This window comes from Rhopalosiphum padi, chromosome 2 (assembly GCF_020882245.1).
Source record: "Rhopalosiphum padi isolate XX-2018 chromosome 2, ASM2088224v1, whole genome shotgun sequence".
NCBI lineage: Eukaryota > Metazoa > Arthropoda > Insecta > Hemiptera > Aphididae > Rhopalosiphum > Rhopalosiphum padi.
In genome coordinates, this window is record NC_083598.1 from 16,499,172 (window position 1) to 16,515,334 (window position 16,163).

The 16,163-nt window shown below is 25.6% G+C and overlaps 1 pseudogene; it reads right to left on the minus strand.

Moving 5' to 3' along the window:
* Positions 1–2,553: 2,553 nt before the first annotated feature.
* LOC132923235 (uncharacterized) lies at positions 2,554–3,855 on the minus strand (annotated as a pseudogene).
* Between the last annotated feature and the right edge of the window lie 12,308 nt (positions 3,856–16,163).

Sequence of the window (16,163 nt, forward strand, 5' to 3'; positions counted from 1 at the left end):
CTATCTTATATAATTAATTTTACCAAACATTGTTCTTAAAATATTTAATATGTAAGTGAATTTCATACAAGTATCTAACGTTTATAATTTGTGCACTTTTTTTATCTGTATTATACCATTATATACATTTTTTAACAAATGATTAGAACATTAAAAACACGAGAGATGTAAATGGCGAGCGTCAACTTAACCTGAGGGGTGGGCGAATACTTTCTTGGCAAGGGTCATTTAGATCAGTACCAAAAAATTTTCTTTTCATAAAGTAGTCAACAATTATAATTAACAATAACTATAAAATCTTTACTTTTTATGAAATACAGTTTTTAAGAGGCAAGGTGAAGCGAGTATAATAATATCTTAATTATTACAATTTGATAGATTTAGGTTTAGGAGTATTTAAGAAATAAATTAATTTTTTTTTGGTGAAAATCGGAATGTATTAATCTTTGGCGGAAAACGGTTATGTCCTTTCAATAACTCTATACTTATTACTTGGTCACCTCTATAATTTCCAAAGCCTATAAATATATAGTACTCTAACAACTAATGAGTTTCATTAAATAAAAAAAAAAACGTAAGTGCTCTAAAATTTGACGCTTTTATATAACTTTGGTTATGTCGGTGGGTAATGGGTATGATGGTGCGAAATAATATTGTAACCTTGAAACTGCAGACAGTTTAGAGAGTAGTTACATAACACATAATAATAGGTATGATATAATTGTAACGTTTTTTTAAATTATTTAGGTCTGCACTCTGCATGCACATATACGACAAGAATTACGTGTTCATTTATAAATATTATGATTAAACAAAATATGTTTATTTATAATTATAAAGTATTTCTAAGTAGTTTATTACAAGGGCGTATTTTATTTTTAGGAGGGAACATTCACACTTAAATTATTAAATTTAGTGGTTTGGGATAAAATTTAATTTACCTAATATACTATTTTGTAGTATGAAACTGTCAATAATTATATTATATAATAATAAGACTGTGTATTTTCACAATATTTTAATTACATAACTACCAAAATTATTATCGTTTTCAAAATAAATTATACCTATTCATTAAGGTAGGTATTAAGAAAATCGTTATACTTACACAGAATAAATATTAAAATATTCATAAATGCTGAAAATATTTAAACGTTTATTATATTGCAGTGATGAGTGATGTGAAACAGTTAACGTAGTTCTATTTATCTTTTTATAGAAATCATTTACGAAGTAGTTCCGTATTTACAAAAATATATGTATGTATCATACAATATACATATAACTATATAATATAATATGTTATATTAACGTTCATGTACATTTATTTTAAAAACAAATCAAGTCGATCTAAGTAGGGTATCAATCGTTATTTTTAAAATCTAAATAAAATATTATACGGGATGATTTGTATTTGTTTTATTAGCTAAAATTTAAATTATTTTAAAAGTTTTTAAAGTAAAACAATAACTTTTCGTTTAGTACTAAAGGTTATGATAAATAGAATAAAATACATAATGATGATAATACCTAACGTTATTGTCTTTGAACAACTTAGTTTATAAATGAGTAATTCATAAGTAACAATTATTAAGCATTTAAGCCTCATAAAAGCATTTTATCGACTACTTGCACAAAAAAATAAATACACATTGTACTATTGTAGTATTATTGTGCCATTAATCTCTCTCCGTTTAGAATCTATAAAAAAGAGAAGTTAAGCTCTAATATTGACTAATTAATGTAAATTGATGTTTTGTTGTAAAAATAACAACAACTCAAAATTGGTTTTCCGTAATATTTATGATAATAAACAAGATAAAATATTATATTTTGAATTTTAATCACGCGTGCTATTTGTTTGAACGTGTGTGGCAATGTGGGGCGTATAGTATAAATGTACAACCCGCCCAGTTCATATACGGACTTGAAACCGTTACTTTCTATATAAAAAAGGGTTGTACGACACTTGGGTGCGGACATTTGGGCTCAGAAAATTGGGTGCAAAAAAATTTATTTATTAATTAAAATCATAATAATACTATTATGCAATATCTATTTAAAAATATTAAATCTACACAATTTTTTTTATAATTTAATTTATAATCAATAATTTTTTTTTAATGAATGCAAGTATTTGATTAGATATATTATTAATAGATATATTAGATACATTAACTAAAAACTGTAAGCACAGTTTTGTCTTACAAAAATAAAAATAAGAAAAATTCACAAAATTATACTTAAACATTTAGACATTAATTATACATTTATTTTGTTGTTAGATTTTGAGCAATACCTTTCAAAAAATCATTTATATTACGGTTTTCAAAATCATTACAAATGGCTTTAATTCTATAAGCTGTGTATTTATATTTTTTAAGTTTTGGTCTTGGTTCCGTTTCAGCCAAAAATTGATGCATTTTTAAACGATTAAGTTTTTCTTCTTTTTTTAGCGCTTCAATAAACTTCCATATCGAAGGATGGAGTGCATTTAATGTTGAATTAAATGAATTATGTCATCCTTCTACTGAGTTATTCGTTTTGGGAATATCATATTGAATGAGATTGTAACAATTCCATAGCTGTATTGGAAATCTCGGACTTTAGCGTTTTTTATTACGACATAATTTCCCGATCCACGTACTCCCAAAGTAATCCAAAAAATCTGACAATAAGGTTTCATTTTCATTATAAAACTCAGTTTCCAAAATAGCTTCATTAATTACCAAATGCAGAGGAACAAATGATAATGCATTTAACTTTTTAATGTTTATTGTGAAATTAGATTCTTCACGATTTTTAATAGCTAACCCATTATCTTGGATATGTCTCCATATAGGCATATAGCTCGTAAATAATGAAAAAAACATCCATGTAATGACGTATTTGGGAACACCTTTTTTAATGCATTTATGCTCGAAAGTTCGAAATCAAGCATAAAAGTTGTTGGTTTCCAGTTTTAAATTTAAAATTATTTCAAGTAAACGGACATAAGTTTCTTCCATTTTATTTGGAAGGAGAGCGAATAAAAGTGGCAAAACATTACTGTATTGTATACCATGAATGGTATATAGTTGGTAAAAAATAGATGGCGCACTAGAGAATGTACAATCTGCATACCAATTGTTACAATTAGTCATCAAATTTAAATTTTCTTCCGTCGGAAAAATTAAAAATCGTGATTTTCCTGATTTTACATCGTTACTGTCATATAACAAAAATGGCTTACCATCAATTGTTGTTTTGTACTCAGCAGGAATTACTAGCTCATCTAATGTTCTAGGATTTGCTGGTGCCATAATTTCTTTCTGACGAATACGCTGAATCATTTTTTTCATTGAAGAAACTCCAGGTAATTTACTTGCGACTGATTCAGTTATCTATGTAATAATTTAAACGATTATTTATACATTTTTTTATTTAATAACTTAAAATTTCTATTTATAATAATACATTTTATTATAATATTATTTTTATTTATAAATTAATTACTTCTTTTGACATAATACTCAAAACTACTTGTGAACTCAGCTATGTTTCTTTTTCTATTTTTTTCATTCTTTCATTAGCCTGTTTTGCTTCAATTTTTGAATGATCCGGCCGATGGTTATGTTCACGTTTAATTTCTTTTGTTACTTCTCCCTTTTCCACATGTACCTACTCGATCCGGACATTTTTTTACTATTATTTTCAATACAGTGCCAAATTGTTTTTTCATTATTTGTACGTTCTAATTTGTGTAAATAGCCTTTAAAAATTAGCAGGTCTCGATTCTTTTCACTTTTAACGAATTCATACATTTTAAAAAGAAATATTTCGCACAACACAAATTATTTAGCACTTAATTGTGTCTCCAGCGTATGAACGTGATATACTAAATAAGTATCAAAACTCGTATCGTATTGTTAGATTATAAATTATTCTTATCCCTGTTATATGTATTGACGTATTGTAATTACTAATTGGGAATTTTGGCAATATTATTGATAAGTTTGTACTTTTATAATAGAACGCTGATTAACCGAACGCTGTGCAAAAAAAAAAAAAGGTCTAATGATAATTTTTAATGCATTAAACAACTGTGAACCTAACCAGACTAAAATATCATAATTTTTCAAACCTTTGTCTGTTAGTACTTTTTTCAAATAATAAATATCAATGTAAAATAAAATAAAAATTTTAAAAAGTATTGATATTCGCTCTCAATTGTCTTGCACCCAATTATCATTGCGCCTAAAAGTCCCGCGCTCAATTTTCTGCATCCAAGTGTCGGCATACCATAAAAAAGCATACAGTGGTCCAAAAAACTAGTGTTTATTAAAAAAATATCACAATTCTAATCTCTACCGGGTTCAAAAAAAGATAGTGGGTGTATAGGTCTTTTCTTGAGATCCGTAAAATTTAATTTTAATATTCGTTTTTTTCACGAGTCGAGGTATTTCTTTCAATATATTTTACTCGTAATTTATGGACTACTGTTTTTACTTTTTGATAAAAATTTATTTATTTTTTGTTTTTCGTGAATATATTAATTTTACTTGCTAAAAATTATCGGTATAACGTTATTGTCTTAGGTTAAGTTAGGACAGTTAGGTATAGCTTTGTTTAAATTATAAGTTATATAATAAATAATAATAAATGACTAATGAGCCTCTTATGTAAATAATAATCATTGTATATCATGGCATTGAACATACTATTATCTTTAATCATACGTTAATAAATATTGAAGTGATGATAATTTTTTTATTTTGGTCCTTCGACTGATCAAATTATTCAATTACCAGATACTTATTGGTATGTACCTACTGCGTATGTTTTTTTTTGTAACCAAAGAACTGTAATTTTATTAATATAAAATAAATGCTATAGGATGTGGTGGAAGTTATGCAAAAGTAATTACCATCTGTTATCGTGGTTCGAATATAAAAAAAAGCACTGCACGTGTATGTAATATGTATTGTATAATGTAATTTTTAAAAATATAATAATTACTAATTAGACTAATAGGTAGGTATTATTGTATACGGTTATACTCGTGTGTCTTACTTTAGAGGTTATCCAGTTTGAAATGTCAATTACAAACTGTATAATTTCAATTTCCAAATGACGAAAAATAGGACCAGAAGAGTAATACTTTTAATCGGAAATTTTGGTGGGCCTGAATCATTGTGTATTGCGATGTTAGACCTTGTATAAAGTCTACGAGAAAAAGATATATGATTCATGTTGTGAGCGATCTGGTGGTTATTTTTGTACAGATACATTTTAATTGGTATACTGCCTTCTATAGGTAGGAAGGTTATTATATTAAAAAATAATATTTTAATAATATGTTTAAAATTATATGTACCTATGTATAATGACGATACCAAACAATTGGGATAAACCCATACCTATATAATCGTTAATAAATGTATTTTAAATGATGATTTATGGCACAGAAAAGGGAAAAATACTTTGATTCGTCACCATCCAACTAAATCATTATTGATAAGTACCTAGCACGGTTTTCTACTGTAGACAACCGTGGTACCTAATAGTTTATGAGTTATTATTGTTATTAATTAATTAATTATATAAAATATACGGGTTTCCCTTTGTTTTATATTATATAGTATTAGAGTAAACAGTATAGGTAACAATGTAGATTACAGCCTAGTTGGTTCCCGGGTTGTTATGTGAAGGGTACATTATTTTTATATTTATTCCAAATATTTATTATACATGCAATATTTTCTTCTTGCTCTTTACGAGACTTGTTAATATTTTGTTGTTTTATACTATATAATTTTAAGTAAGATTCACTTTGAATATCCAATAAAATAAGTAATATGTATAACTTGGTAAATAGATGGATGATGAGTTGTATAAAATTGAGCATTATAGTGGCTATGAAAAGATTCTGGGCCATTGGTTGTTTTCGTCTCTGTTGAAGGTTCAGTGCCCTATAAAATAGGAGGAAAAGCAGCATGAGGTTCAGTATATAATCAGTGAATTCAAAATTATCAGTAGGGCTATTTTCAATCAAATACGCAAAAGCATCTTCTACATCTTCGGAGAGTAAAAATTCAAGTGCAAAAAATTGTTTTAACCAAACACCTACTTCAGATTTTGAATTATAGTTTTTTAATAAATTATTGTCACTTTGAATTTTTCTGAACCAAGATTGGCCTAAATGAAATCTGCAGACCATAATTTTGCAGTTTGGGGAAAAAATGTTTATATTTAAATGTTTGTGTTTGCTCAAAGAAAAAAAGTAAAAGGTGCGCAATCGTGTTGTATTTTCTCAAATATAAAAAGGTAAAAAGTGCGCAATCGTGTTACACCGCAATTCAGATATATCTGTTGCTTGGAATGTCGGGAACCAATTCGAATTTCAATTTTCAGGTATGAAAACAAATTAGGATGTACTCTCTTAATTATATAGGACTAATAATAGATTGAAAACTGTAAAACGCCAAATACGGGGTGATACCAAATACCGGTGATAGTCATCAGTAGGGCTAGGATTTCTATGCAGTAAAAAATTATAAAATATGCATTTTATTTACCAAAATATGCAAAAATATTAAAAGGTATGCTAAAAAAATTTGTTTTTAAATATTAGTTTATATTATAATTTGTTAATTATTGTTATTACATTCTATTATTATATGTTTTTAAATTTTCAAATGTAAACGACCAGCTATATTAGACCAAAATAATAGATTTATATTGGTTGAAACTCCTTTCCACATCATCCAATTTTGTTGGAGCATATTTAAATGATGCAATTTGTCTCGGATTGCTGGATTTAAAGAAATATTAACATTTTTTTCTTACGTTTCATTTTCACCGTTTATAATGCTACAAATTATTAGAAGTTGCTTGAATCTCTTATTCTTCTTTAGTACCAACTACCAAGTCCATTTTAGTTTAGATAAGTAGTATATATTTATGGCAATTCGATAAATAACTCAATAACTATAGACATTCATTAAATAAATACCATTTAAAATTAATAAGATTTTCAAAAATTTATATTTTTGGAATTATATAGTGATGCAAAAAAAAATTGTCCGATTTAGTCGAGAATAAGCCAAATCGTGGACATATCTTACAACCAATCAATTGAAATATGCAAATGCATAGAAATCCTAGCCTTATATTATTTACGAGATGTGAGTGCTGAATTAGCTAATGCGTTGATTTTAATATCATCTTTAGATTTAACCAACCCTTCATGATATAAGATTTAAAGATACAAATACGACTTTTAATAACATATATTATGCTGAAACTATTTCTATACGTGTTAAAAATAACATAACTTAACCTTTAAAAGTCAAACTTTAAATTACAGTTATTGATAAATTTTAGTAGAAATTAAAGATTGTTTCTACACTAATAAAGAAATTCTAAGTGCTGTCTTATATTACCATTCTGGCAATGAACATTATTTAAGGTTTGTATACATTTAGTCTTTAACGGAATGTTCTGGGCCAATACTGATGTACTCAAGTCAGAATTAAAAATATTATCAAACTCTAAAAAAAGATACGAGTTAAAAAAAAAACAAAATTTAAAACCATAATGAAATTATTGGATCTGTTAGATAAATCCAAGTTGGCTTTTATTGAAATTTATAAAGTCGTACAAATTATCATAATTATTCCAGTTTCATGTACTATAGATGTGAAAAAAACATTTTCTTGTTGAAGATGACTTAAGAATTCTATGAGATCTCTTATGACAAATGTAAGGTTAGTATAATAACACATTAATAATTAAATTTGTAATAAACTTGAATGATGGAGCAATTATATTCGTCCATAAAATGTGTGATATTTTACATTTTTAAAAATACTAAGATGTATAATATATTAATATAATTATCTAACAGAAAATAAATAAAACAATTTATTCATAAATTAAAAAAATATCTCATTGAAAAATAATTAAACTGGGGATTTTTTTGTAAATTATAAACATCATAAATACTTGATTAAAATTAACAGCAAACCTACCTACTTAATATGTGATAATAGTTTTATTAATATTATTTTTTTAATTTGCAGAAAGACTTGCGGTGAATCATAAAAACAGTCGATTTATCTTCGTATAGGTAGTTGTATAAATATATCTATATTCTATATTTATATATTATACGAATGTAAAACTTATTAACCAATACATTTTTAAAATGTAGTATTCTTTTGTAGATGTTACGGGATAAGAAGATGAGTGGTACACTTATAGAGTGTACAAAAAACAGAAACAAAAAAGGCCAGACCGATAACTACATATATTGCAGCATCTTATGATTCTTATGAATGGTACTAGGCGATGAGAGTGCCAATTTCCCTACGCCATATAGCTCGGGGCGGGGCACCGAGTTCGCTAAACCCGTAACACTGAACTTCTATGTCAAATAATTATTTTCTATAATTATTTTAATCATATAAAGTAAATGCTACACGTGTATTTTAAATATAGCCCGTCGGACGGTATAATTCTATGGTGTCATGCATAAAATACAACTTATACTTAAATACAAAAGTAATTGTCCGACAACAGGTTTTAGACCAACAAAATTCTTCTTCTTTAAGCACAATATTTTCACACAATAAAAATAATCTGTTTTAACTTTTTAAATGTTGACGAAAAATACTGTATTTATATATTTTAAAATTTTTAGTTCCAGTATACACGACTTATGAGGAAAATTAATATACAAATACAATACAATTGTTTACAATACTTTTAGTTTGTGATTTTTAAATTTTTTTAAAAAATTTGAGCTTCAAACGCTTATTTTTAATATTTTTTTTATCAAGATATAAGAACAACGTATGTGGATCTTAAATTAAATATTCAAAAATTTGAAACCAGCGAATAATTTTTATTGAAACTAATATTTAAAGAAAATAACTAAATATTTTGAAAATGTCAAATGCATATACGTGTAATATACATAGTATAAATATTTAAAAATTATATTATACCTATGTCGTCATGTCGGAAAAGCAAAAATAAAAATTTTTGGACAATTTTAAATATCTACTGTTATTCGTCATTGATTTACAAAAAAAAAAAAAAAGGTCGTGGAGAATAGTTATTATACAGGAAAATATCCAATGCCGTAAAAATTTGAACTTCAATCATAAAAAAACCAATGTGATTTTTCGATCAATTTTTCAATTTTATTGTAGGTAGGAAAATTAATGACGAATCTTTTTTATGCATTTTTAACTGAAAAATAATTTGTAAAAACCCTTATAAAAAAATAATGTCTATAAATGTTGATTATTTTTTAATTGATAAATTAATTTATGAGGAAACTTGTATTACATTTTCAAACATTTTTATTCAGCGATAAATTTTTTATAAGCATTTATAGAGAATAATAATTCTAAAATCTCTATAAATAGCTCAATAATTTTTTATTTAATTTTAATTTTATTGAGTATAGAAAATAAAAATTTTAATATTTTTTGACATTTTAAGTATTAACTATTATTTGTTTTAAATTAAGAAAAAAAATGATTTGGTATTACCATGCAGGTTTTGAGTAAGAATAAAGAATTCCCGTTTTCCTTAACTTTTTTTGTTTGTTTTTCAAGTTATTTTGATTATTTTTGACTCCACTGAATACCAACTAAAATAAACCTGCTAAACTAGAAAGCACCCCTAAAATTTAAAATCAAAAACTTGTACTGTCTTAAGAGGTAATGATAGGTAGAAAAAAAACACATCATTATATTATAAAATCAATATATTCATCGCTTCAAAAATAACAATTTTAGGAAATGCATTTTTAAAGGATAAACGGGGATGAGTATAATTAGGGGTGAATCTACACAACTATAATATCACTATATAAATTAGTACTGAAAAAACGAATAATAATATTAATACAAATAATATGAATTATAGGAAGTACCATAGTTATTATCATAATAATTGTTAAGAGTTCTAGACCTGTCTATAGGTACACACAATTTAATGCATAACTATAAGTTGTTGACCATGGAATACCGGTTAATAGTCTGTAACCGTTGGTCACTTAAAATTTTATTAAGTAACTTACTAACGCAGTGATGCGTGAGTTCTAAAAATGTTATCGAAGTAGAGGTATTTTAATATATTTATGTAAAACACGTCACGATTATTTTTTTGTTTATTTATTTAAATAATCAGAGCTCAATCTCTTTGTGATATCTTAGTTCGTAATTTGTATGCATTTTCATATGATTGTTTATGTATACAAATACCAATTGTAATATAGCTTTGAAATACAGTATTTGCGTATAATTTTAAATTATCCATTAAAAGATACATATTTATTTTTATAAGTATGTTTCAAGAGGACGTCGAAGGTACCCTTATTATGTGTTGGCTCTCAATAAAATTTTATGTTCAGTACAATCAACCGAACTCTGTTATTAATTTTTAATAATAGAGTAATTTGACCCTTAATCAAATGTAAAGGTAAGAATATCATGTGGAGAACTCGTAGGATTTTTTGTATTTTTATTTTTAAGTAAATTATGATTATTAAACAATTTAAAATTTTAAAATATTAAAATAATAGAGCAAAATGGAATATTTTGAACTTTAAATTTGTTGTGTTATGTGTTAATTATATATTTATATCACACATCGGGGTAAGACATCTTCTTAATACTCACATGTGTTGTCTCTATGTTACAAACGTTTAACATTGCAAATATTCGTTTAGTAGATCTGATTTTGTATTGTTAGTTTTAATTTTATTGAATGCATTGGCATAAGCGTATTATAAAACTTAAGTATTCTTATATTCAACATATTCAGAACTCGCTTAAAAATTAAAATATTGTACAAAACTGACGTGATATCACAGATTGCCTTTAAAGTTTGATAATGGTAAATTCACAATCTATGATATTAAAGCTAATACCTGCACAAAATCGTTTCTACTTAACACAGATTTTAAAAGACAGAGACAACATATATGGATGTAGTTTCCTCTTAAGAGATTATATATAACAAGAAAATTTTAATCGCGTAATATAATACAAATTTATTTAAATGTAGCCATTTAGCTTATTTTTAAAATGCATATGCATTACCTCATAATTCATGTACAATTTTATTCATATTAATATAAGCTAAAATAATTTAGTTATAAAGAATTAATGTAATATAAAAAACTAACATTTTTAAAAAGCTATACAAAGAATGTGGAGAGGTCACTGCCCTCTTCGCCTTCTCCCGAAGACGCTCTTGCATCTTGTCTCTGGGTTTTTACCATATAACATATAATATATAAAGGACTCTAACCAGTTTTATTTATTAAAATAAATGTTGGATAGGTACGTAGTAAAATTGCATTGGTTACAAACATGGCTATACAAAATAATAATAAAAAAATGTGACTGATTATTATTTAATATGTGCACTGCACTAAATATTCCAAAACATGCAAAATAATTAAAAATAAACTTACAAAATTGCAATTGAATAGCTAGAATCATTCCTATATATATTATTGTTATAAAGTATATAATATATACGTAAAACATACGCATTGTTATATAAAATTATTAGTGTATTAAACTAATTAATAAATAATCTTCACAAAAAAATAAGATTAAATATATTATGCTGTTTTTGCATGTTTACTTGTATAAAAAAACCAAATCCATAATTTTTTTTCAGAAATATGCTTTACAAGGATACTAACAGTTATAGAATGTAGCGTAAGATTTCGTAATAACCTGTTGGTCACCTGGTGAGATAATTTTTCACAACAATATTATTTTAGTTATATCATTGTGTTTATGTATCGGTTTATTGACTTATACATCCATACACTGTTTAAATAACAAATAATTTGAAAATAATTATTGTACATTAACGGAAATTTTAATCGACTATCCATTATTGTCAGAAATCGTTTAATGTGAATATGTTATGCATAATACTATGTAACAAATAATAACAATATTATAACGCCCAACAGCTTAATTTTTAATGATTTATAATAAAATTAAAAAAAAAAATATATACATTTTTTTTTTGACAAGATAAACATAACAAAAATAAAATAATAATAAATAATAATGATATATTAGTTTTTAAATGTGATCATACTCAACACAAATTACATAATAAGCGTTTTTATTAATTTAAAAGTATACAAATTAGAAGTGATCATCAATGGGTTACAACATTGTACACCTAATTCAATCAAATTTGTATATCAATTATTTTGAATTTTAAATGAAAATCATCAATACAATAAATCATTAAATGCTCAGACCTAGTTAAATTTTCGATTTAAGATGATACCATTTTTTTCTGTATCAAAACTAAAATAAAAATTTTTTTTTTTTTTATACAGTATCCCGCAACACGCAAGGATTTAACTATTGCGATATCTCCTGAAATAATGCATGGAGATATCATAATAATGTTTTTTTAAGAGACTCAAAGAGACAAAGACTATACAAGTATTTTAATTTAATTTAATTTTGATAAATAAAATGTTTAAATGTTAAAATTTTCAGAAAAATAAACTACAAAATAAATATAAATACCAATAAATAGTTAGTGTAAAATATTCAAATTGATAATAATGTATATTGAATATTATGAAGAAAAACAATAGATCAGCTTTAAAAAGAAGTAAGTATAATAAACTTTTTGTAGATATCCACTGCTATACAATTATATATTCTAATCCGTATTCGTATATATTTTAGTAACATCCATATTTGTCCCTAAAATTATGCAATAAAATCATTAAGAACAGTTACATTATTATAATGTTATATAATCATATACTAACGTATAAAATAATGCAAAATATGATTTTAGATTTCAAATGGACAAATCTTGAATAAAATTCTTCGGTATTCAAAATGATTAAATTTACAGTCCTGTTATAATAATAAGCGTACATTATTAATTTATAACTACTTTATGTCATAAACACCACGGGTATCTACTACGATGTACAGCAAGTTTAAGAAAGAAAACATATTTATACATAAAAATATAACATATTGTAAATACTCCTTCTCCCACGTCGCGGTCGACTCCGATTCAAACATTCTAGTAGAATTTCGCACACCATGTTTTGTTATTTTACAATATTGTTTGATCAAACCTAGGATATTATACGTTATAATATACATTGGTCAACACAAAGGTAGGGTTGTCTTAACCGGTTTTATTAAAAACAAATTGTACCTACCCATTGACGGACCCGGACATAATGCATATCAAGAAAATCGGCTCACTTCAATCATTGACGGTCTATATAACTACCGTAAATACGCAGATATTAAAATCGTAAACTCGATCAACCAGATATTTTATATGTTCGTGATTTAATTCATTTCAAGTATTCGCCATTAATGTGCGATTGTTTTGTGTTTAACTTTTGCACCTGCGGGTATTATTATGTTTTGGCGGTATAGAGCGCACACATTTTTGATTCCATCAACTAGATTATTTTTTTTAGTTGTTTAAGTAGTGTTAACTCATTATTAGCTCTAATAATATACGTAGTTTTCTGTAGTTATCATAATTGAATAAAATAAAAATATACCTACCTATTAGAATGTATAATATATTGTTTCACGGTTATTAATAACTATTTAATTAATTAATTAATTATTGTTGTGTATTTGCATTCTATGCTAATATAATTATATACGGTATTATTTCTGTCTGTATATCTATGATGTGCAATAAATTATAAATTATATAAGTACTTAATAAGTTAGCGTGTGATATGGCGGGCCCATAGGTAGTTGTAATTTCACGGTCGGCTGCGAGGTTATAATAATAGATCCGCGTAGTGCCATCATTTTTCGTCACTCTATTGTTGATCTTTGAGAAAATTGCTGATGGCAGGCATCAGCGATCCTAAATCTAGGGTTTTTAAATTCTACTCAGGAATTCTTCGGGATAAATTTCTTATTATTACTTAAAACTATATACATATGCATATACGTAACCTAATATCTATCGAATATTTTAGAAGTATTTATTATAATTGGTAGGCATTTTAGATAGATTTTTTTTACTATCATTAAGTCATAATACATTTTAATATTTTATAGTAAAATATTACGTGTTGATTGACTTTCCATTGTAAATAAAATAACATATAGTGTCAGTAACTAGCTAAATTACGCCAAGTTAAACAAAACATTTTATAAGTATACATATTATAGTATTATATTTATTTCATTTATTTATGTAAAGCACCTATTGGTCGTTTAGTAATAATAATATGCAAATCATAAACTAAACTTTTTTTAAAATTTAATTATTGTAGTAGGTACGGTTATGTTAAGGATAAAAACTACTAGAAAAACATAAAAACAGCAAGTCTAATGCGAGTAAAACTCGTTGTAATGTGCCTGACCTTAAACTTAGAAGTACACATACATCTACCCGCGCAATATGGAGGTGGCTTTATTAATTATTTATGTGTGCCAATTATTTAAATTAATAACATTTACTTTAGCTGTATCTCGATATGCGAGTATAAGTAAGTCCGTGATAGTATAACAACAATACTATAGAAGCGGAAAGTCTGCAACATACAAACGATAAATGTATTATATATATATATATATATATATATTAAATATATAGATTATAGATTCAATATAATATATAATATGTAGTAGGTAGGTACCTATACACACCAGGAAAAACTACAAACAAAGCCGGATTTCATATACAAGTAGTTGAAAGGTTTTTGACCAAAAATTATTTTGATTTTTGCATAAAAACATGTTATACTTACAATACGACAACAGCTTAGCTAACAATAACCTTGCTTAGCTGATAAAAAACTGATAATTCTATACACGCACATATACGCGTTGAAAATCGTATCTATTTATATAATTGATAAAAAGATAATTTTTTAAGTATAAGTAATATATATGCAGGGGCGTATCCTGTTTTATTTTAGGAAAGGCCGGTAAAAAAAAATATATATGTATACCAAAAAGTATAAAATTGAATATAATGATAAAACTTTTAGAAAAAAACCCAGAGCGTAGCTAACTACTCTGCTGTATAGTAGGTGTTAAGTATACCTCATAATAATGAATATTGGATTGTGTAAAACCTAATTCTGTAATAGATTTGTAAATTTTAATTCAATATAGATAATCACATAGGTACGAAAAATGATTTAGAGCGGAGATAGCCTATTAGCCAAGTGACGGGCGATGCGAGGGTAGTTCTGTGAGTTTAAAGACTTATAATTTTTTTTTAATAGGTATAAATCGTGTATAGATGGGTACAATGGGTACATGTCAGATAGGAAGTAGGTACTTGAGGTAGATTTTGTTGGTTAAAACTTAAATATTTTAGCAAAAAGTGTTACATTTGCTTGATTTATTTATTTATTTTCAAAACTCCTCACAAATATTTTTAAATTATTAAAAATCAACTAAATTCTTTATTTTTTGTTTAAATTTCAACAAAAGGTTAATGTTAAATTTTTATAATAAAAATTGAGTTTGTATATAATTCTTGAATAATTAAACTTCAGTAAGAACTACTTAAAAGGAAAAGGAACCTTGTAAAGTTGCAACAAAATTTCAAGACTCGGAAATAAAAATAAATATTGATTTTCAATGAGGTTCTAATGATTTTGGTTATAATTTGAGTTTCAAATATTTATAAAAAAAAAGACTCTTATATATGTTTGGTATTTTTTAATTGTTACGAGAACAACTTTTATTTTAATATCTTACATAAAATGTTCAAGCATTTTGACCAAGCCTAAAATTTGTTATTAAATAATATAAATGTTTCAAATGCCTAGAAAGTAGAAACACCTTAAAAATAGGTAGTCTAAATATTCTAAAAGTTTCATTGAGTATAAAAAATTATAATTTAAGTTACATTGGAATATTTAAGATATTATTACAATCAATATTTTTTTGAATTATAATAAAATTTGTTTGAAAACGAATTGCAGTTATTTTACGTGTGAAATTTAGTTATAATTTAGTTATAATTAAAACTTCAGATATATATAACAAATATTTTATGGAGACTAACACAGTGAGGCACTGTTATGTGATACATATTTATATCTTATTTATTATTGATTTCGTATTATGTCGCTCGATTGCCATCACGGATACTGGTGA